This window comes from Trachypithecus francoisi, unplaced genomic scaffold, assembly GCF_009764315.1.
Source record: "Trachypithecus francoisi isolate TF-2019V2 unplaced genomic scaffold, Tfra_2.0 Lachesis_group6, whole genome shotgun sequence".
Taxonomy (NCBI): Eukaryota; Metazoa; Chordata; class Mammalia; order Primates; family Cercopithecidae; genus Trachypithecus; species Trachypithecus francoisi.
In genome coordinates, this window is record NW_022681471.1 from 4,354,411 (window position 1) to 4,376,586 (window position 22,176).

A 22,176-nucleotide genomic window follows, 5' to 3' on the forward strand; every position below is an offset into this window, starting at 1 on the left:
CAAGGCTGCCATGCACCAGGACTCATTCCTGCCCCTCAGTGACTCCTAAGGAAGATGTGAGTTGAACAGGCAAGGAGAAAACCACTCTTATCATGGACCTCTGAAACCCTCACAGCAGGAGACCATACAACATCCATGGACACTCGAGCTGGCAAGGTGAGTATCTTAGAGAGGTAGAAGGCAGAAGTGTTTAGTGCAGGAACATCTGAAGCGAGTCAAGGCCATGGATGCCCATACACCAAGGCTTGCCATGAAATCCTAGGAAACATTATTCTTGAGGGAGCAGTCAGTCTGGAACAGAGCAGGGACATCTTGCCTGTCAGATGGGGGCAGTCAGATACAAGCATGTCTCTGTTTGCTGGCTCTCCTGATGCCCCAGCCTGGTGATTCCCACTTGCAATGCAGCTGTGATGACCAGCTTGGGTGCCTCTGGGATCCTCTGACTGTAAGAGAGCTCCAGCAGAGTGGCCCCCACTGATGCACACAAGCTCATGAGCACCCTCCTTAAACTTCTGGGTCCTCCAGCATAGCAGTTTCCTAACCGTAAGGAACTACAGAACAAAGTCAGGGGCTGAATATTGGGCCTTTAGAGTTAGATAATGCAGCCCCAGAGTACTGAGTAAAGACTTGGCCTCTAAAGTCTTCCAGAAATGAAACCAGTCCTCTGAACTCGTCTTATACCACAAGCTCCCCCGCAAGGACATCAAAGAAGATAAAAGAAAAAAAAAAAAAAAACATCCAAAAGACTGTATCTTCAAAGACTGAAGTAACATCAACCCATATGGATGAGAAAGAATCAATGCAAGAAGTCTGGCAACTGAAAAAGCCAAACTCTCTTTTTCCCTCCAAACAATCACCTATTGCTTAGCAGTGGCTAATCACCAGGTTGAAATTGCTAAAATGACAGGGATAGAATTAAGAATATGGACAGGAATGAAGATCATAAACATTCAGGAGATAGTCTAAACCCAATCCAAGGATTATAAGGAATACAATAAAATGATATAGGAGATAAAAGACAAAATAGCCAAATTCTTGAAGTGAATTTTTCAGAATACAATAGCAAGTATTAAGAGCAGAATAGACCAAGCTGAGGAAAGAATCTCAGGACTCAAAGCACATCAAAAAGCTTTGCCAAGAAGCATATAAAAAAATGCTCAACATCACTAATCATTAGAGAAATGCAAACGAAAAACGCAATGAAAACTCTCACACCAGTCAGAATGGTATTATAAAAAGTCAAGATTAAGAGATACTGGCAAGATTGCAGAGAAAGGGGGACACTTAAACACTGCTGGTAGGAATGCAAATTAGTTCAGCCATTGTGAAAAGCAGTTTGGCAATTTATCAAATGAGAACCACTATTCTACCCAGCAAATCCCACTTTTAGATGTATACCCAAAGGAATATATATAAATAATTCTGCCACATAGACACATGAACACACATGTTCTTTGCAGCAGTATTCATAATAGCAAAGGCATGACATCAACCTAAATGCTTATTAATAGTAGACTGGATTTAAAAAATGTGGTACATATACACCATGGAACACTATGCAGCCATTAAAAAAAATGAAGTCATGTCCTTTGCAGCAATGAGGATGGTGTTGAAGGCCATTATCCTAAGCAAAATAACATAGGAACAGAAAATCATATACTGTATGTTGTCACTTATAAGTGGGAGCTAAGCACTGAGTACACTTGGAAACAAAGAAGGAAACAACAGAAACCAGGGCCTACATAAGGATGGAGAGTGATGATTTAAAAACTACCTATTGGGAACTATGTCTACTACCTGGGTGATTAAATAATATATAAACCAAAGCCCCGTAATATGCAATTTACCTCTATAACAAACTGGCACATGTGCTCCTGAACTATAATAAAAATTTAAAAAAATCAGTAGTGTTTTTATACACCAATAATGATCCAGCTGAGATTAAAATCAAGAAAGCAATCTCATTTACAGTAGATAAAAAATCACCCAGGAATAAATTCAACCAAGGAGGTGAAAGATCTCTATAAGGAAAACCACCACACAGTGATAACAGAAATCATACATAACACAAACAAATGGGAAAACATCTATGCTCATGTATTGCAAGAATTAATGTTATTAAAATGACCATACTGCCCAAAGCAATCTATAGATTCAATGCAATCTCCATCAAAATATTAATTTCATATTTACAGGGTTATAAATATGTATTATAAAATTCATATGGAATCAGAAAAGAGCATGAATAGCCAAAGCAGTCCTGCGCTAAAAGAAAAATGCTGGAAGCATCAACTTACCTGAATTCAAATCATATTAACCAAAAATAACATGATATCTATATAAAAATCTGACACTTATATAAATGGCACATAATAGAGAACACAGAAATAAAGCCACGTATTTACAGCCAAATGATTTTTGACAAATATGACTAAAACATATATTGGAAAATATAAAACCCTTTCAATAAATGATGCGGGAAAACTAGATTGCCGTACGGAGAAGAATTCAACAGAACTTCTATCTCTCACCATGTACAAAAATAAACTGAAGATGGATTAAAAACTGAAACACAAGACCTGACACTATAAAAATATTAGACGAAACCCTAGAGAAAACTCTTCTGGGCATTGCTTTTAGGACAAAAATTTATGACTAAGACCTTAAAAGCACAGGCAACTAAAATAAAAATTTTAAAATGGGACTTACACTGAAAACGGTCTCCACAGCAAAAACAAAACAAAACAAAAAACAATATAAAACAAAACAAAAAAACAGAGTGAAGTGTCAACCTGCGAACTGGGATAAAATATTTACAAGCCATTCATCTGATGGGAACTAACCTCAAAAATATACAAGGAACTCAAACAACAACAGTGACAACAAATACAAAACAAATAATCACATTAAAAAGTGGGTAATAACCATACAGAGACATTTTTCAAAAGAGGATATCCCAATGTCAACAGGAATGTGGAAAAGGTCAATATTAATAATAATCAGAGAAATGCAAATTAAAACAACAATGGGATGCCACCTCACACCCATCAGAATGGCTAATGTTAAAAAATTAAAAACAACAGATATGGGCTAAGATTCAGAAAATAAAGGGAATTCTTACACACTATTAATGGGGGAATTCTTACACACTGTTAATTCTTACACACACAATCTCTGTGAAAAACAGAAAAGGAAATTTCAGAAAGAACTACAAATAGAACTACCATTCAATACAGCAATTCCATTACTGGGTATCTACCCAAAAGTAAAGAAATTGTTGTATCAGAAAGACACTCACACTAATATGTTTATCACAGCACTATTCACAATAGCAAAGACATGGAATCAACATGTGTCTATCAGTGGATGACTGGATAGCGAGAATGTGGTAGATATGCCATGGAATATTCATTCATAAAAATGAATAACATGATGGTCTTCACAGCAATATGCATGGAACTGGAGGTCATTAACGTAGGTGAAACAAGCTAGACACAGAAACACAAATATTGCATATTCTCTCTCATAAGTGGGTGCTAAAAAAGATGTACATAGGTATATATAGAGGGGAATGATAAATTATGGATACTCAGAAAATTAAGGGCATAGAGGAGGTACATGATGACAAATTACTGTGCACAATGTATGTTATTCAGGTGATGGATAGCCTAAAAGCACTAACTTGCCTAGTACCCATGTAACAAAATTGTACTTATACCTTGATATGGTTTGGCTGTGTCCCCACATAAATCTCATTTTGAATTGTTCCCATAATCCCCATGTGCCATGTGAGGGACCTGGTGGTAGGTAATTGAATCATGGGAGTTGTTATGCTGTTTTCATGATAGTGAGTGAGTTCTCACGAGTTCTGAGATGGTTTTATAGGGGCCTTTCCCCTTCACTTGGCACTGCTCTCTCCTGCTACCAATGTGAAGAATGATGCATTTTGCTTAAAGAAGGATGTATTTGCTTCCCCTTCTATCATGATTATAAGTTTCCTGAGGACTCCCCAGCCATGCTGAACTGTGAGTCAATTAAACCTCTTTCCTTCGTAGATTGCCCAGACTCAGGTATTTCTTTACAGCAGCATGAGAATGGACTAATGCATACCTCATAAAGTTTTATGAACAAAATTAACAAATAAGTGCAATATAAATACATTCTCACATAAACAAAAACCAAGATAATTTATCACTAGCAGATTACAGGAAACACTAAAGGAAATTCTTCAGCCAGAATTAAAGTAATGCAAGACTGTAATTTGAATCTACATATGTAAACAAACACACACACACAAAATTAAATACAAAGAGAATTGGTGAAGAAAAGGATGTAGGTAACTACAGCACAGTACAATTGACTATTCTCTTCTCATAAGTGATTTGAAAAGTAATTGCAGTTTCAATAAACTTACTCCTCTGGTGTTGAATGTGAATACAGTAGAGACTGTATGGTTATGAGGATGGAAAATATAAGAACCTGTGTGTTTTCCTCTCAATTTTGCCATGAAAAACAAAAACTGCTCTAAAAAGTAAAGTACATTAGAGGGTGGAACGAGATTGTGGATTAGAAGATTCCACCAATTATCCTTCCTACCACAAGGACACCAATTTAACAACTATCTACACAACAAAAGCACCTCAGAAGAACAAAAAATCAGGTGAACACTCAAAGTACCTGGTTTTAACTTCATATTATGGAAAAAGGCACACAAGAGGTAGAAAAGAGTCCTGAATTGCCAATGCCATCCTTCCCCCCCACCCCTGGCAGCAGCTATGTGGTGCAGAGAAAAAATCCATGTGCTTGGGAAAGGAGAGCACAGCAATTGTGAGACATTGCATCGAACTCACTGCTGCCCCATCATGGCAGAATGCAAAATCAGTCTGAACTCAGCTGATGCCCAGTCATGGACAGAATATTTAAACCAGTCCTAGCCAGAGGGGAATTGCCGATCCCAGGGTCAGAACTTGAGTTACAACAAGCCTCACCACGATAGGCTAAAGAGCTCTGGTGCTCTAAATAAACTTGAAAGGCAGTCCAGACCACAAGGACAGCAAATGCAAATCCAAACTACAATGAGATATCATTTTGTCCCAGTTAAAATGGCTCATATCCAAAGACAGGCAATAACAAATGTTGGTGAGGGTGTGGAGAATAGGAAACCCTCACACACTGTTGGTGGAAGTGTAAATTAGTAAAACTTCTATGGAGAACAATTCGGAGGTTCCTCAAAAATCTAATAATAAAGCTACCGTATGATTCAGCAATCCCACTCCTAGATATATATCCAAAGAAATGAATTAGTATATCAAAGAGTTGTATGCACTCCTATACTTACAGCAGCAATATTTACAATAACCAAGATTTGGAAGCAACCAAAGTGTCCATTAGTAGATGAATGTATTTAAAAAAATGTTGCACATTTACACGATGGAGTATTATTCAACCATAAAAAAGAATGAGGTTCTGTCATGTGCAACAACTAGAGGTCATTATGTTAAGTGAAATAAGCCAGGCACAGAAAGATAAACTTCACATGTTCTTAGTTATTTGAAGATAAACTTCACATGTTCTTAGTTATTTGTGGTAGCTAAAAATTGAAATAATTGAATTCAGAGAATAGAAGGATGGTTACCAGAGGTTGGGAAGTGTACTGGAGTGCTGGGTGGAGGAATTGGGGTGGTTCATGTATACAAAATAAATTGAATTAATACAATCTAAAATTTGATAGCAAAACAGGTTGAATACACTCAAAAATAATTTAATTGTACATTTTTAAATGACTTAGGGTGTATAATTGAATTGTTTGCTACACAAAAGATAAATGCTTGAGGTAATGTATACCCAATTTACCCCAAAGTGATTATTACACTTTGCATACCTGTATCAAAATACCTTATGTAACCCATAAAGATATATGTTTACTATGTACCCACAAAAATCAAAACATAATATCAATAAAAAGTAAAAGATATTAAAAATAAATTAATTGGATGTGCACACACATATTGTTGGGCTTACAACACATATAAATATAACATAGTTGATGATATCAGCACACACATGTGGGCACACAATCAGGATTAGAGTGAAGAAATCGCACCAGATAGTTTCTCAAAACTAAAAGAAGAAATTAAGAGAATGAGAAATAGAAAATAAAAAGATAACATAACAACCTCTATTAATACATGTTCTGTGTTCTCTCAGCTTTTTTAAAAGACATATTTTATATTTTATTTAAAAGTCAAAATATTTTATTTAAAAGTCATAAAATAATAATTATTTGTAAAATAATTATTATAGTAATGCACTGTTGGGTTTATAACATATATACATGTAAAATATATTGTGCTAATAGCACAAAAAGTAGGGAAAATAGGAAAATAGAGCCATACAGGAATAATTTTTCTACAGTTCCCTGTAATTACATTAATATAAATCTGGAGTACATTCAGACAAACTAAGATGTATAGCATCAGCCCTAGAGCTAGACTAAGAAAATGACCGAAAAAAATGTATATAGTTTAAAAGTTATTAAAGGAATTAATTTTTACAATATCAAATGTTCACTTAAGGTAAAAAAGACACTAACGCAAGAACATACAAACAAAATAGATATGAGACATAGAGAAATGAAAACTGAAATTGCAGACATAAATTCAACCATATCAATAATAAAAGTAAAAGTGAATGGATTAAAGAATCCTAAAGGGAGAGATTATCATACTGAGTTTACAAACAAAGCAAGACACAATTCTATGCTGTTTTCACTAGACACAAGATTCAAAGGTAGAAATAATAGAAATAGGTTCAAAGTAAAAGGATGAAAATAGATATATCATGCAAACACCAACCATAAGAAATCTGGAGTGGTTAAATGAATAGCACATAAAACATACTTTAAAACACAAAATTTACTGGAGAACATTAAAAAAATGGTCAAACCACCAACAAATAAAACAACTATAAATATATATGCACTTAATAAGAGGGACCCAAAATAAAGGAAACCAAGAATTATAAAGTTAAAGGGAGAAATAAATAATTCAGTAATAATAGCTTTAGATTTCAATAACCTATGTACAATAATGGATAAAATGATTAGGTAAAAGTGGATAATGAAGACTTGAAGAACAGCCTAAACCAACTAGATCTAACAGATATCTGTAAAAGACTCCATCCTATAACAGCAGAATACTAATTCTCCTGAAGCATATATAGAATATTCCTAAGAATAAACATACGCCGGTCTGCAGAACAAGTCTCAAAATTTAAATGTATTGAAATCATACAATGTTCTCTAACTAACAAGGGAATTAAATTAGGTATTTATAAGAAAAGGCAATATGAGAAATTCATAAATATGTGGAAAGTAGACAATACAAACAACACATTTTTGGCTGGGTGCAGTGGCTCATGCTGGTAATCCCAGTGCTTTGAGAGGCTGAGACAGGAGACTTACTTGAGGCCAGAAGTTTGAGACCAGCCTGGCCAACATAGCAAGACCTCATCTCTAAAAAATTTTGAAAATTTTGCCGAGGATGGTGGGATGCACCTGTACTCCCATCTACTCAGGAGGCTGAGGTGAGAGAATCAATTGAGCTTGAGCCCAGCATTTTGAGGTTACAGTGAGCTATAATTGCACCCCTGCATGCCAACCTGGGTGACAGAGTAAGAGTCTGTCTCTAAAAAAATAAAAATTAAATTTCTAAATAACCAATGGCTCAAAGAAGAAATTAGAAGTTTAAAAACACGGTGAGATGAATGTAAATGAAAACCTAAGAAACTCAAATTAAGGGGATGCACTACTAAAGTACTGTTAAAGGGAAGCATATCTATCTATCTATCTATCTATCTATCTATCTATCTATCTTGTGATGTCATTGTCTAGTTTTGGAAATGGGACAATACTAGCTTCATAGGAATATGACCTACTCTCTTTTTTTTTTTTTTTTTGAGACGGAGTCTCGCCCTGTCGCCCGGGCTGGAGTGCAGTGGCCGGATCTCAGCTCACTGCAAGCTCCGCCTCCCGGGTTTACGCCATTCTCCTGCCTCAGCCTCCCGAGTAGCTGGGATTACAGGTGCCCGCCACCTCGCCAGGCTAGCTTTTTGTATTTTTTAGTAGAGACGGGGTTTCACCATGTTAGCCAGGATGGAACCTACCCTCTTTTATGTTTTGGAAAGGTTGTGAAGATTGCTATCGATTTTTCTTCAAATGTTTAGTTAAAAATTACCAGTGTATTCATCTAGGCTTATCTTAGAAGAAAAATCTCCAATTAATACTGTACATTTCTACATTAGGAAACTAGACAAAGTAAACTAAACACAAATCAATCAGGAAGAAAATATTAAAAATTAGAGTGGAAATCAATGAAATAGAGAGTACCAAACAATATACAAAGTCAATAAATCAATGAACCAAAAAAAAATTGTTCTTTGAAAAGACAAACAGATTGACAAAACAAAAAGAAGAAAGACTCAAAATACTAAAATCGGGAGTAAAAGAGAAGACACTGCTAACAAATATACAGAATTTAAAAATTATAAAGGAATATAAAAAACTATTGTACACCGACAAATCAGATAACAGATGCAACTGGACAAATTTCTAGAAAGACAATAACAACAAAAACAGGTATAAAATGAAATAGAAATTTGAATACAAACAAGTAAAATATGAATAAACAAGTAAAGACATTGACTCATGATTTCACAACTTCCCATCAAGGAAATCCCCGACCCAGATTGATATGGTCTGGCTCTGTGTCCCCACCCAAATCTCATTTTGAATTGTAATCCAAATTGCAATCCCCATGTGTTGGGGGAAGGACCCCCTGGCAGGTGATTAGATCATGGGGGTGGCTTCTCCATACTGCTCTCCTGATAGTGAGCTCTCATGAGATCTGATGGATTTATAAGGGGCTTATCCCCTTGTTGTTCTGTGATCATTCTCTCCCCTGCTGCCATGTGAACAGGTGCCTTCAACCGTGATTGTAAGTTTCCTGAGGCTTCCCCAGGAAAGCTGACTGTGAGTCAATTAAACTTTTTTTCTTTACAAATTACCCAGTCTCAGGTATTTCTTCATAGCAGCATGAGAAAGGACTAATACACAGATGCATCTATTGGTAATTCCTACTAAACATTTACAGAAAAATTAGTACTAATTCTTCACAAATTTTTGAAATAATAAGAGTTTGGGTCATTTTCCAACTCATCCTATGAATCCAGTAATGTCCTGTTACCTAAACCAGGCAATGGCATCACAAGGAAAAACAAAGCACTCTCCTCCCCAACTTCTTCCTCATTTACATTTTTTTGGTACATCTGGGCCCTTAGTTTTTATTCTGCTTATATGTCTCTGTCTCTATTCAGTATGTGTGTATGTGTGTGTATGTAAGCTTGTGTGTCTGTGTGTGTGTGTGCATGAGCGTATATGTGTGCGTGTGTATGTGTGTCTATGAGTGTGTGTGTGTTTACGTATGTGTGTTTGTGTGTATGTGTGTGCTTATGTGTATGTGTGTGTGCGTGTGTGTGTGGTGTATGTGTGTGTGTGTGTGTGTGTATGCGTCTGTATGTGTGTATGTGTGTGTATGCGTCTGTGTATATGCATCTGTATGTGTATGTGTATGTTTGTATGTGTGTGTATGTATGTGCATGGGTGTGTATGTATGTGGTGTGTGTATGTGAGTACGGGTGTGTGTGCATGTGTATGAGGGTGTGTTTGTGTGTGTGTGCGCCTGTGTATGTGTGTGTGTGCACGTGTGTGTGTATGTATTTGTGTGTGTGTGTGTGTGTGGTGCACAAGTGCCACTCCCGGGGCCCTGTCAGCCTCTCCTTTCGCCTCCATGGCTGTCCAGATGTTTGTCTCTGTGAGTGTCCTTGGGGCCATCAGGGGATATCAGGAGCAGAAGGAGCCCACTCTCCCTGTCATGCTGCTCCTCTGGGCACTCAGGGGCCCCTTCCATGGAGCCAGACTGGGTGGAGGGGCTTCTGGGATTTGGTATTTGCTGCTGCCAGAGAAGGAACCCCAGTCTAGGACTTGGGCATTTTAACTGAGAAAAAGTAGTAGCTTCCCCTTTTCTCTCTCTCATTTTTCCCTTTAAGCCCCCAAACAGGTCATGCCAAAAGTTCTCTGGCTGTAACCTGTAGATGTGTGAAGGGGAGTAGCAATGGGATTGTAGGACTCTCCCCATCCCAGCCCCTCACCCTGATCCTGACTCTGACCCTTGCCATTGACCCAAAGATGCTGGTGGGTTTCCTCTCAAAGACAATCCTACATTTTCCCGGGCTGGCCCTGACTGCTCCTGGCTTTTGCTGATCTTCCCAGCATGGAGGCTCCACAACCCTGCTTCTCACTGGGCCTTGGGCACTGGTTACCAGAGGGGGGTCTGGGTCTGCTCAGGATTGTATTTTCTAGCACTTCCTGTTAGAGGGGTGGAGAGATGTTCCTCTGAGCTAGGCTGAGACTTTAACCCCTCCTTCCCCACCACATCACTCCTGTGGCTGCTACAGGAGCACAGTAGTGAAGGTCTGAGCTCAAGGTTTGAAAGTCCCAATTAGAGTGTCGGTGGGGCAGGTAGGGAGTAGTGAAAAGGACACTTCCAGGCTCAGCACAGAGCATTTAAGAGCATTTAGTCCTCTGGAAGAACCCCTGCCTGGTGTGGAATTGTGCAGGCGGGAGATGGTGGCATGGGCATGAACCCTGCACTGAAGCCACAGGTGTGGGGTGGGCTGGTGGGCGAGATGGTTCCTTCTCTAGCCGGAGCAAAGACCCACTGGCTGGGTCGTTCCTCAGCCTTGCCACCTCCTATCCCCAACAGCTCCTTCAGCTCCTGACATCCCCTGACCATCCCAAGGATTGTCACAGAGACAGATAAACAGGTGGACAGCCATGGAGGAGAAAGCAGAGGCTGACAGGGCCCTGGGGGTGGCACTCCTGTGACATACACGTGCACACACACACACACACACACACCCCTACCCCTCTCCTCTCCTCCTGCTTGCCGACTGCTGGTCCCCTCCCCTTCCCTCCTTCTAGCTGTTTCTAGTTACCACCTACCCCTGGCCATGAACTAATTAGATCAACATTCAAAATAAAAATTTGTTTCAAGTAAAAAAAAAAAAAAAAAGGAAAAAGAAAAAGAAAACACTGACCAGAATGTCTTGCAAATCTTACAAATATAGGTGTTTAAATCTTAAAAAAAATCTATCAAACAAAATCCAGCAATATATAAAAGAATTATACACCGTGACCAACTGGTATTTATTCCAGGAAGGGAAGGTTGATTCAAGATCTGAAAATCAATTAACACTAAATAATTATTTTTATATCGTAGAACAAAGGACAACATGATCATCTCTCTAGATGCAAAAAAGTAATTAGACGAAATTCAACAAGGCTTTATATAAAAACACTCAACCAACTTTCACGATAAAAACACTCAATAAGTCAGCAACATGTTCAGACCAGTTAGAAAAACTCACAGATAACATTATATATGTTGGGCAAAAGATAGTTTTTTAATTGGTCTTTTTGTTTACTTTATAGCATGCTAAGAACATTAGCTCAAAGCTCAGTGGCACCCATCTCAAAATTCTGCACTTCCAAGTGCTTTAAATATAGCTCTCAAAAATCTATTTTTAGCCATTCAGAGCCTGCCTGCTTTGCATGTCTTGCAAAATTGCACCAGCATCTGCTAGCCATTGATAAAACAAACTATGTTGTCTATAAAAGATCCCAAATGGCTTCTGCCCTTTGGAGCTCTGTGACCCCGAGACTTCCCACTGTGCTGCTGAGCAACATTATCTAGACACATAAGTCCTCTCTATATCTCTCCTCTCCCTCGTTTAGTCCCTTGCCCTCTTTCTTCTTTGGGTGATGACCCTTCAGCCCTGTCTCTGGAAGGTCTCCCACTGTAAGAAACTTTCCTTCTTATACAATTCTGCTCAGTCAGTGCCCAATAAAACTCAGTCTGCAATACTGACATCTCGAAGTCATGTCTTTTACTGGATCAGCCCCTAAATCCTCTAACTCACCGCAACTTTACTGATGAAAGATTTAATGCTTTCTCCATAAGATCAAGCCCGAGGCAAAGCTATATTCTCTTGTCACTTGTTTTACTTTACTTGGGCGACTGTAACAAAGTACCACAGAATAGGTGGTTTAAACAACATAAATTTATTTTCTCACAATTCTGGTGGCTAGACGCCTTAAATAAAGGTGTTGTTGGCAGGACTGATATTTTTCTGAGGGTAAGGAGGAAACAATGTGTTTCAGGCCTCTAGTCTTAGCTTGTAGATAACCATCTTCTCCCTGTAACTTCACATTGTCCTCCCTCTGTATGTGTCTGTGTTCAAATTTTCTCAATTTATAAGGACATCAGTCACACTAGAGTCCACCCCAGTGATCTTATTTTCACTTAATTACTTCTGTAGACTCTGCCTCCAAATATAGTTACATTCTGAAGTAGTTGGGTGTTAGGGCTTTAACATATGAATGTGGGAAGGGGGACATAATTTAGCCGATTCAATAGTACTGGAAGCTCTATCTAGGACCATTAGACCAAAAAAAAGTGGGAAAAAAGAAAGAAAACCCACTCAAATTAGAATGGAAGAAGAAGTCAAGTTTTCTCTACTTGCAATCAATATCATGTATGTAGAAAACCCTAAACAACACACCAAAAAGAAGAAAAATGGAACTAGTTCATCAAGGTTTCAAGATAAAAGATTAATGTACAAAACTCAAGTGTATTTCTATACCCTAGCAATAAACAATGTGAAAATGCAATAAAGCAAACTCATAGTATCATCATAAAGAAAAAATACTTAGAAAAAATTTATCAAAACAAGCGCAAGATTTGCAGACTGAAAGCTACAAACATTGTTGAAATAAAGAAGACCTAAATAAATGAAAAGACATTCATGATCATGAATTGGAAGACTTAACATTGGTAAGATAGCAGTAATCCTCAAATCGATCCTTAGCTTCAGTGATACCCCGGTTAATATCCCAGGTGAATTTTAAAACAAAATTAACAAGCTGGTCTTAAAATGCATTTATAAATGCAAGGAAACCAGAATAGCCAAACCAATCCTGAAAAAATAACAAAGTTGAAGTGCTCACACTTTCAAATTAAAACTCATTACAAAGCAATATAAATTAACAAGAAAGTATGTAACTGGCCAAAAAAAGAAAAAATAAAAAGACATTTAATGAGATTGCCTCAAGTGTCCAGAAGCATATCCTTATGTTTTTGTTTAATTTATCCTTTACAAAAATGCCATGACCATGCAATAGGGCAAGAATAGTCTTTTCAGAAAATGGTGCTAGAATAAATGAATATCCACAAGCAAAAGTTAGAAGTTGAATTCCTATGTCATATTGTATATAAAAATTACCTAAAAATGAATCAGACATATATATATATACACATAAAATGAATCAGATATATATATATATATGCGTGTGTGTATGTATATATGTGGTGTGTATATGTGTGTATGTATATGTATATGTGTGTGTGTGTGTGTGTATATATGTATCTCACAGCTCAAGTTAAAATGACAAATAAAACAACTAAAACATGGGAAAAGCATTTCAACTGACATCTCTCCAAAGCAGATATGGCCATTCAGCTCATGAAATGATTATCAACCTTATTAGCCATTAGCGAAATGCAAATCAAACCACAGTGAGATACTTCACACCCTCAAAGATTAATATAAACAAATGAACTAATAATACCAAGTGTTGGCATGGATGTGGAGAATTTGAACTCTTGTACACTGCTGCTGGGGTTATAAAATGGAGTTAATTTGAAAACAGTCCAGCATTTCTTCAAAATGTTCGACCTGGAGAAACTATATGATCCAGCAATTACATTTCTAGGTATATACCCAAAAGAAATGAAAACATACGTACACTCAAAATTCTGTACATGAATATTCATAGCAGCATTATATTTAATATTAAAAATGTAAGCAATGCAAATATCCATTAACTAATGAATGGATACACAACATGCTGTATATTATACTCTAAAATATTAGCCACAAAAATAATGAAGTGTTGATACATGTGATAACGTGGTTGAACCTTGAAAATGTAATGCTAATTGGAAAAGGCCAAAACAAAGGCCATACATTGTATGATTCTGGTTACATGAAATTTCCAGAATAGGCAAATTTATAGACACCAAATGGTGTCAGTGGTTTTCAGGGGCTGGATGTAAAGGAGAATGGGAAGTGACTGCTAATAGGCACAGGAATTATTTGGGGAGTGATACGATGACAAAATTCAATAATTACACTGTTGTTACGGTAACACATCTCTATATAGACACTAAAAATCATTGAATGTATATTTTAAGCGAGTATGTTTTATGGTATGTAAATTTTTTCTCAATAGAGCTGTTTAAAAATACAACTCTGGATGCTTTGTATACAGTTTTATTTCTGAATTAGAAAGGAAAAAGTAGACTTGATATTTAAAAAGTAGGTAAGTTAACATAAAAGTCTAAATTTACATATTCACTTAAAAAATTAGAAGTTATCACAGCACTGGATCTGTATCTTCATTTGAATAAAAAGACTAGTTGGGTAGCTATTGCTCCCTTTAGACAGAGTCTACCCTCTTTATTTTGGCAGTCTTTTAACCCATCATAAGTCACTAATTTATGTGATCTGTATAGCCTCTTTGCTGGAGAATGATTAAATGCTGGGGAATATGTTAAAAGCTCCACACTACAAAAGGCTATCTCAATAGGGTTCACTATTAAAGCATGTTATTACTTTAAATTTTTTCCAGAACTGTGACCAACACATTGTAGAAGCTGGAAAAATTCTTGTTGATTATAGATGTACTTAGGCCTGTCTATAACTAACTTTCTAACTGTATCATAGCTGGCATGATTTCTGGTATTAATTCTAAGGATGATCACCTCCAATTGTGATAAGTGTGTACCTGATGTTTGAAAGTAAGCAGTGCTAGAAACTGTATTAATAATTTTAAAACCTTGAAAATATCAAGAAACATCAACATATTTATTTGGTTTAGGGTTTTATCAATTAGCAATAAATGTACATCTACTCAGTTTAAAAACATGTTCATTGCTATAGAGGTAGCATTGCTAAACTATTTGCTGAGATTATCTTAAAAAATTATATGGCATTCACATTGAGACAATAATCCATCTCCTTTACATTAAATATAAACTTTATTTATATAGACAGAATAGCATTATACACTTTAGTAGAATAGCAATTATAGTGATTTACATTATCTTTGTGCCAGTTCTAAAAATGCAATAAGGTGATTTTAATAATTAATTACACAACAGGAACTAATTACGTGTCACAGAGTGATATGTGGTAAGAGTGCTAGACGGGAGTAAAACGAATAGTGTTATTGTCATAAGCATCCACTCAATTTTCCTGCACTAAAACCTATGCTTATTAGCAAAATAATGAAAAAAATAAAGAGAAGTAAAAGGATTTTAAAAGCAAACATGCAGATATTGACTTAAATGCTATAAAATATGTTTTATATAACAGTGATATCTATATTACCTAGAAAACGGAATTCAGTACTTATATCTCCTCATCACCCAAACAATATAATAGCCATTAAATATACTACTATTGTTTCACACTTTAAATGCCTTCTGTACACATCACTAAACAAACATTCTTAAGTATAACAAAATAATCAGTATGATAAAGTTTATCTCAGAATGATCTTGGACAACAGGAATCAAATAATTCCTAAAGTGCATTGCTTCTATGAAAGTTTATGTGGAAATATAGTTTAAAAAACAAAATAACTAAGTAATATTATTTCTTGAAGTTAATTTGTAATATTCCTTTTGCTTCTCTGAGTATTTAGGCATTTACTTTTAACCATAATGAACAAGCTAATACATTGTCTGTCATGACCAAAAGTTCCATTAACGTAGAAAGAAAATGGTACAAAACATAAAATTGAATGCTCCTAGGAATAATTATAGACATTGGAAGCCAATGAGTTTATTGAGTGAAAAAAATGTGAAATAAAGACAATTGAACATACATAAAACCATTATCGAGTTGAATTTATTTAACATATTTCCCCAACCTACTTCTAAATGGCCTCTATACCTGGCAGGAGGCCAGGTGCAGTGGCTCATGCCTGTAATCCCAGCACTTTGGGTGGCCAAGGTCAGCGGATCAGCTTACATCAGGAAATCAAGACCAGCCTGGCCAACATGGTGAAACCCCGTCTCTACTAAAAATACAAAAATTGGCAAGGTGTGGTGGCGGGCACCTGTAATCTCAGCTACTCTGGAGCCTGAGGCAGGAGAATCGCTTGAACCTGGGAGGTGGAGGTTGCAATGAGCCGAGATCGCGCCACTGTACTCCAACTTGGGCGACAGAGACTCCGTCTCAAAAATAAATTAAAAAATAATAAAATAAATAAATACAAATACAAAAATAAAATAAAATAAACCTGGCAGGAAAGGATCAATTCTTAAGATGTAACTCATGAATAAAAAATGTCAAAGTAAGAATTTATGTTATTCAAAATAAGCAGTTGAAAAAGTATGACATAGATGATGGTCACTTGCCATTCTCCCTCTCCACCCCACTCCAAAAAATACCCGAGGTCCAGAGGGAATCTTTGGGTGAAAATAAAGTTAGAAAAACCAAAGTCATAGCATGAAAGAGATTAGATTATAAACTTGAGGCAGAAATAATATATGACAAGTGACATCTAGTACAAATCGTGAAACTGGTACAGTAACTGCCCTGCCTCCCAAAAAGAAAACCAGTGATGACAGTGAGATTTAACTATCTATGCCTCAGGGAGAATCTCATTCTTCTAAAAGCATAGCACTCAACAGGATTTTTTTTTTTTTTTTTTAAGACAGTCTCACTCTGTCACCCAGGCTGGAGGGCAGTGGTGCCATCTCGGCTCACTGCAACCTCCACCTCCCGGGTTCAAGTGATTCTCCTGCCTTAGACTCCCTAGTAGCTGGGACTACAGGTACATGCCACCATGCCTGGCTAATTTTTTGTATTTTAAGTAGAGATGAGGTTTCACCGTGTTAGCCAGGCTTGTCTCCATCTCCTGACCTCGTGATCCGCCCGCCTCGGCCTCCCAAAGTGCTGGGATTACAGGTGTAAGCCACTGTACCCGGCCTCAATAAGATTTTTCCTGGTACTTCTTCCTCTCAGAAGACAAAAATATATGTATCAGAGTGGGGTTTTGTTTGTTTTGAGGTAAATTAACAGAAAATTACATAAAAATTAGTATAAATAAAGACAGGCAATTACTTGACTCAAATGACTTAAAATGTGGTGACGTGGAAGTATAAAAAGACATGGTGTCAGCAAGAGTCCAACTTTGCTTCTTTTTATTCTCCAGAGTTCCAAGCTAAAAGTGGAATGACTATACTACTTTCATACTTCACATATGCACATGGCAATGTCCAAGGCAAATGAAATTATCATTTATATTTGCTTTCTCTTAAGAGGGAGAAAATATTCTAAATCCTTCTCTGGAAACCTCCCCCTTCATTAGTCCTTTTCCCCCAAAATAAATATTTTCTTGCATCTTATAGATTAAAGTTTAGTCACATACAGATACCTCATGGCCAGGGGTATTCTATATGCTTACTGGCATGTGCCAGACTTATAAACTCATCATTGGCCAAGAAATGGTATTGCTTTAGATTGATCACACCGACTGCTGAAGCTGGGAATTAGGTCAGCTTCCTCTGAGAGACAGGAGCTACAATTCATGAAGAGCTGGATATATAAACATGTATCATAATATGCTAGGAGGAAGTATAATAAAGAGTCTGACTTCATTTTTGCTGTTTGCTAACACGTTTTAAGCTCTACCCTTCTCTCTGGTTTTGTCCAGGAATTCAGCAAGAAAATAAGAAAATCTGGATCCTACCTCATTTGATGACAAGTTCAAACCTCTCAAGCCTGGCTAATTCACCCCAGCCCCACCACGTAACCACAATTATAGCCAAAGATAGTTATCGCTTCTGGCTCTCTCAAGGTGTTTTCTGACCTCTATGAGAGCCACATTGCTCCACTTAGAAAGTTTCATTGCACCATTAAAATTTCTTTATATTCTCTTGCTCCCTTTTGGCATTATTAGACTAAACACTGGAAAATGTGTTGGGTACGGATTAATTGCTCCACTGCAGAGTGATTATAAAAAAGTGGGTAGTGGGTGCTGAATAAATAATGAATATAAAGAAGGGAATCACAGCTCTCAATTGTTACTACAAAAACGACAGTGATTTGAATTATATAAGAAATGTTATTATTTTAAGGATTTGCAATGGTGATGAAATGGAAAGTTAATATATGATCGACATCTAAGATGTTTGAAAAGAAAATTTCAAAAAGTATATAAAAATGTGAAAATGTTACTACTACCATATGATTATAATAATCCCAATAATAAATGAAATATTAAAGTTAGAAATCATGTTTTAGCTACTGGAGTGGCAAATATATGTTCTTATAATTCTTATAAGTTCTTATAATTCACAGTATTGATGACAATCTAGGGAATCAGGAACTCCTCTGTTGTAAAATGGACTGGAATATAAAATGATGCAATAGATTTAAACATTCATTTGGCAGTATCTATCAATCTTTTAGGTGCACATGACCAAAATTTCACAAGAAAGACATTAATTTAAAAATGCATAATTAAAAAAAATTATAATGGGGAAGTTAGAGTGATGTCAGCAAGAAGGAGAATGTAGACGATTGCAGAGGACCCCCACAATCTTCACTGATGCTGACCTTAACTGACAGAGTTGCATATAGACTATTCCATTGCGCGCTCTCCAGAGGTAACATTACAGCCTTTCACTAAGCCATTTCCTTTGCAACCACCCACAGGTGAAGATCTTACTCCACTGACACTAGTTTTAAAAATCTGGAAAAGATGACTGCTCAATCAGATGTGCAGACGCCAATAAAATGTTACAAGAAACAAACAAAAAAAGCAAGGCAACATGACACCAGAGGAACACAATAATTTTCAAATAACTGATCATAGGAAATGGAAATCTATAAATTGCCTGACAAAGAACTCCAAATAATTGTGTTAAGGAAGTTCAGTAAACAAACAGCGAACACAACATATAAAACCACACAAAATAAGAAAAATAACACATGAGCAAAAATAGAAATTAAACACAGACAAATTCTTAAAAGGAATCAAATAGAAATTCTGGAGCTAAAGAATATGATGAATGATTATATCATCTGCAAACAAGGATAATTTGACTTATTCCTTGCCAATTCTGATGCCTTTTATTTATTTATCTGATATAATTGCTCTGGCTAGTACTTCCATTACTATGTCAAATAAAAGTGGTGAAAGTGGGCATTCTTGTCTTATTCCAGATCTTAGAGTAAAAGTTTTCATCTTTTCCTTGTTCAGTATGGTACTATTTATGTATGTGTCATATATGGTTTTTATTGTGTTACACTATGATCCTACTATATACAGTTTGTTGAGAGATTTTATTATGTAGGAATGTTTAATGTTATCAAATGGTTTTTTGGCATCTATTGAAATTATCATACAGGTTTGTTCCTTTATTCTGTTGATGTGATGTATCATATTTATTGATTTGCATATGTTGAGACATACTTGCATCCCTGGGATGAATCCCATGTGGTTAAGTCGAATAGTCTTTTTAATGTGTTCTTGAATTTGGTTTGCAAATATTTTGTTGAGTTTTGCATCTATGTTCATCAGAGATATTGGTCTATAGTTTCCTTTTGTGTTCAGTCATTGTCTGGTTTCCATATTAGGGTAATACTAATTAGTTCAGAGTATTTCCTTCTCCTTGACATTTTTGAATAGTTTGAGTAGGGTTGGTATTAGTTATTTAAATTCTTATATATGAAACAACCTAAAGACACTATCAAAAACTATGATAATAAACAAATTCAGTAAAATTGCAGGATACAAAATTAACATACAAAAATTAGTAGCATTTCTGTATGTCAAGAGTGAACAGTCTGGGAAAGGTCACACTAGTTTTCGATAAATGGATACAAATCAAGTTGAAATCTTGGAAGTATCAGATAAAGAATTAAAAATGTTGATTATGGTCGCTTCTTGGCCATTTGGCTAAGATCAGGTGTAAAAATGTTGATTGTGAAGCTATTCAAGGAGATACCAGAAGAAATTAAAACCAAGATAAAGATATAAAAAATATGACTCAGGATGTGAATGAAAATTTTTCTAAAGAGATCAATATTTAAAAAAACAATAACAATCAGAGTGTCTGAAAATAAAAGACACATTTAGGAAATTACAAAATGAAGTGGAGAGTTTTAGTAATAGCCTACAAGTAGAAGGAAAATTTCAGAGCTCAAAGACAAGCCTTTTGAATTAACCCAATTAGACAAAAATAAAGAAAAAAGAATCAAAAGAATTGAACACATTATCTAAACAATATAGGACTATGCAAAACAGCCAAACATAATAATAATTGGTGTTCCTAAGGGAGAAGAGAAAGCAAAAAGGTTGGAAACTTATTTGAGGAAATAATTGAGAAAAAATTCCCCAGCCTTATTAGTGGATTGGATATCCAAACACAAGAAGTACAAAGAACTTTTTGGAGATGCATTGCAAAAAGGATATAAACAAAGGATGTAGTAATAAAACTATTTATTATAAAGGAAATAATTCTAAGAGCAATGAGACAAAAGCATCAGGTAACCTATGAAGAAAAACCTGTCAGACTTCAGCAGACTTCTCAGAAAAATGCTTACCAGCCAGAAGGGACTAGAGTAGCATCTTTAGCCTCCTTAAACAGAGTAACTTTCAGCCAAAAATGTGTTATCTAGCAAAATTAAGTTTCATAAATGAAGGAGATAAAAAGTCATATTCAGACAAATGCGGAGAAAATTTGTCCCTACCAGACCAGCCATACAAGAAATTCTAAAGGGAGTTATAAATCTTGAAACAAAAGGTCAATATGCACTGGAATGGAACCTCTTGAAAGTATAGAACTCATAGGGCTTATAAAACAATAACACAAAAAAGAAAACGTATCTAGTTAAAACGTAATTTGAGGACTGGAACAGTACTTCACATCTAAATATTAACATTGAATGTAAATGGCCTAAGTGCTCCATTTAAAACACACAGATTGGCAAAATGAATAACGCATCACAAGCCAAATATCAACTGTCTTCAAAAGATTCACGTAATACATAAAGATTCATATAGACTCAAGGTAAAGGGGTGGAAAAAGAAAAATGGAAATCAAAAATGAGCAGGAGTAGCTATTCTTGTATCTGATAAAAACAGAGAAGCTTTATTAAAGTTCTACTAATCAATTATGAGGCAAAAAAGAAAAGAAAAAAAAAACTAATTTGGTGGGTCTATACCTGACGTAGTTATAGGTAAACAAAGGAAAGCATTCATAAGTCTTCTCTAAGTCACATGGGGAAGGGTAGTTTGCAGTGAGCTGTTTTCTGGAGCACCAAGGGTGAGGGGAATTTCTTAACCATTACGATTTTTCAAGAACGTGGGGCTTATATTAATGTCAACATTTCAAAGGGCTTATGATTCCTGTTTCCCAGGGTAGTATGTATGTCTCCCCATTAGGCTTCCATAGGTATTTCCCTGGGGAAGAGGAGTAGGAGTGCTTCATTACTGTTCCCCACGTGGCTTCCACTGACTCTGTGATGTAGTGGACTTGTCACTGCTGTAAAGTGGTGAAAGTTCTGGCTCTCTACTAGGCCTCCTCTGATGCCACTCCATCGGAGAGGCAGAGGGCCACCTCATTACATTTGGGGTGAGGTTAAAAGTCCTGGCTCTCTACATGGCCTCTGATGACACCACGGAGTGAAGAGATATCTTGAGGAGATGAAAATCCAGTTTCACACTCAGCTTCTCTGACATAACCCTAGCAGGGTTAGGTAGGAGTTGGGGTGCCTCATTAAATCTTGGTGAGGGTAGACATCTAGGTTCACCACTCAGTTTTTGTTAATCTTGGTGAGGTTCTACCCACATATCTTTCTGTGGTGTTTGACTGGAGTGGGGTAGTTATTTTCTAAAAGTTCTTTTGTCTTGCTTGTCTGCCCATCTCTGTGTGTGGGTGGGATACTTGTCCACGCTCACTGGTGTTTCAAGTTGCTGAC